Source organism: Vigna unguiculata, chromosome 6, assembly GCF_037176805.1.
Source record: "Vigna unguiculata cultivar grain cowpea cultivar isolate G323 ecotype 2 chromosome 6, ASM3717680v1, whole genome shotgun sequence".
In the NCBI taxonomy this organism is placed as follows: domain Eukaryota; kingdom Viridiplantae; phylum Streptophyta; class Magnoliopsida; order Fabales; family Fabaceae; genus Vigna; species Vigna unguiculata.
Window position 1 is genome coordinate 27,587,717 of NC_140797.1, and position 3,370 is coordinate 27,591,086.

The following is a 3,370-nucleotide window of genomic DNA, read 5'->3' on the forward strand; positions in this document are numbered from 1 at the left end:
GAGACTGTACTTTGGTTAAAACTGAGAACGCCAACAAATTAATTGAGACTTTACATTGATTAATTTGTAAATCTATAACAATAATTAATTGAGCAATAATCTTTAGATAACCGATGATGAATCTATTTTGAAAAAGTAATGGAATCAATCTATTTTCTTTACTATTGTTTTTATTTCTTTTTATCTTTTAAATTTTATTTCTATCTTTGTTTATCTTAATCCCCTATATTTTTTATTTTATTTGACTAACTTATCTGTATAGTTTTATAAGAACTAATTTGTTAAAAATTAATTTCGTGTTTGTTGGGAGACGACTTAGGGTTACTTTACCCTTTCTATTTTCTTGACTACTATCTTAGCAATACTGAAGTTGTTATAGTTTAGTAGTATTAATTTGACCGCGTCAACGACAGTATTATCAATTTCCTAAATAAATTACCTACAAAGTATTTCATAGATAATTGAAATATATATAAAAAAAACATTTTTGTAACAATTCTTACGTCTTCTTTTGAATCAATAATTAAGATTCATAGTAAAAAACATAATTTAAACTCAACTTATATCAGAATCTCAATTTCTATTCAAACGAATAAAAGTACAATTTTTTAAAAGAAAACACACACACACACACACACACACACACACACACACATATATATATATATATATATATATATATATATATATATATATATATATATATATATATAAAGAGAATAAATTTACATCTTTAATAGTGTTTTCCCGAAGAAAAATTTAATTATGTATAGAAAGTAAATTCAAAAACAATTTAAAAGTACACGCTTTAAAAAAGAATTGGTGTGAACACAACTTCAACAAACCCAACTTGGAGATTTGCGTAGTCAAATATGCTGTGATATTCCACCAGGAAAACATCCCCAAGAATCATGCATACACATACACTACCATTCAGGAATAAAACTTACAAGGGTAATACACTTCATTCATGGAGGAAACATTTCATGATTCTTATATTCCAAGCTTTAAATAGTGAAAAAAAAAATTTAAAACATAAACACAAACATGTAAAAGTCCTTACCACCACTCGATGTTTGGAATTTGGTCCTTGGGTTTTTCTTTAATTACAACTCTCTATGTTATTTCTATTAAGTTGGGATTTATATCAACATCATCCTTTGCCTTTGCCTTTGCCAACTGTACTTGTTTGGCCTTGTGCTCTTTTTATTGAGCTTCTCCAATTTTACTCTGCATGAGTCAAAATAAAATAATAGATAACACACAAGGCAATTGAAAAGAATTACGTCAAAGGTAAACACACTAGTAAATGGGAGAAGGGTATACCTTCAATTTTATTTTCAGCATCTCTTGACCATTTTCCTTCCTCCACCAATTGGAAATTTATCCTCTTGGGTCATAGGATCTTTGTTTTGTTGATACCCATTCAAACCTCAATAATATATTAATGTTCTTTTTGCTCTTGTATATATCGTTAAACAAATTCATATGACTATTTCAGAAACTAACTTAAAAGTTAAGTGTACATTTATTCAACTTGAACCTAAATTTTAATTATGTTGTCTATATTGATTACTTACATACAATAAACTCGAAACTGAGAGGTAAAAAAAATCTATATATAAAATCAGTAATAAATTAATCAAATGTTATTAAAAGGCAATGAATTAATAGTAAATTAATTATACATTTATTCCAATGCATACTTTTATTTTACTCTAATAGATTAGAAGATAGAACATTTATTTGAAATTCACACACCATCTTTTATTTTCTCTATTCCTTATGGCCAAAGTTCTTTTGAAATAGATAATAGATAATATCTAGAAATTATAATGTAAATTAAAGTGCATAGTAATGTCACTTGCTTTAGCTTTTGCAGAAAATGTTGAGCTACAATGAAGGAGTTGCGCAAACGCAAACTCCACTACCACAAACTATGATGTAGGCTCTACCATTTTGGTAGACCTTAAGGCAATATACCTCAAGAGTGCAATGAAAGTCACTACCTTAGGCCATGGGCTTTCATGATCAACCATACAGCCCATTCAGGTAAGTATGTTAGACCTATGTACACACTTCTTTTTTATATCTCTTGATTTTCATTACTTTATATACCCTAAACAATATGGGACTTTACACACTTGTATACTCTCCATCTATACCAACTTGACCATTTTCTTATACATATGTTACTTTGCATGAGTACAAAGCACCTTTGATTTTTATAAAGAATTACAATTACAACCAAAATACATCAAGAAATTGTTATGGCCAAAAAGGTAATGAATGTTGGGTTGGTGAGAAATAACAAGTGCATACTACGTTATTCATAAGATCTAGGAGGAAACAAGATTATATAATTACACACTTGTATACTCTCCACCTGTACCAACTTGACCATTTTCTTATAGATATGTTACTTTTGACGAATACAAAGCTCCTTTGATTTTTATAAAGAATTACAATTACAACCAAAATACATCAAGAACTTGTTATTGCCAAAAAAAATAATGAATGCTGAGTTGGTGAGAAATAACAAGTGAATACTACATTATTCATAAGATGTAGGCGGAAACAAGGTTATATAATTTCAAAATTTTGATATGGTAAGCAATTAAAATTGTCTCGTAACCAGAGGGTAATCGGGTAGTACATGTGAACATTGAGAGGCTAAAAGCAAGGTACTAGTAGTGACTAGTTTCATAGACGTAAAGTTCTCATGACAAGAATTGTGGTATCTTTAGAAATTTTACTTGCTTTCTACTTGTAGTAAAATGGATCTAGATCCTCTAAAATGAGTCATTCAACTTAGAGAGTAAAATCAATAACCTTAATAGTAGATATTGCATTCATATTCACATACATAAATTTTTCATTAGTGATTGAAATGGGTTATATCATTTTACTCACTCTAGATGAATTAGATCCTAGTAAAATATTTCCTATGGGTTGTTTCTAGTATGTTGTATACATTATTATTTTTATTGGATTTGTCGAATGCATGCATTATCCTTATTCATGAAAAACTTTGCCAAGGATAAATATTCTTTAACAAGGGTATGGGAAAAAAAACGCATTTTCTTTTTCTTTTCTAAGCACTTATTTTACATCAATTTATTTTGGTTAAATTACTCTTTTGGTCCTTTTATTTGTCAAGTAATGTCGGTTTGATCCTCAAGTTTTTTCTCTTTCTCTATTTGGTCCTCTTTTTCTAAAAAAATGATTCAATTTAGTCATTTCCGTTAGTTTGACCAGACGGTGTTAAAGTTAACATCACATGTGAATTTCTGGTTTTTTTTTAATATTTTAATATTTTTTTATTTTTATTTTTTGTAATTTTTTAAAATTTTTTTATTGTTTACACGTG

General features: G+C 28.1%; 1 non-coding gene across 1 annotated transcript; it reads right to left on the reverse strand.

Annotated features, from left to right (window-relative positions):
• Positions 1-1,901: 1,901 nt before the first annotated feature.
• LOC114189365 (U1 spliceosomal RNA) lies at positions 1,902-2,060 on the reverse strand. Its single transcript, XR_003605668.2, has one exon. It is a non-coding gene; the product is annotated as a U1 spliceosomal RNA (small nuclear RNA).
• Positions 2,061-3,370: the final 1,310 nt, after the last annotated feature.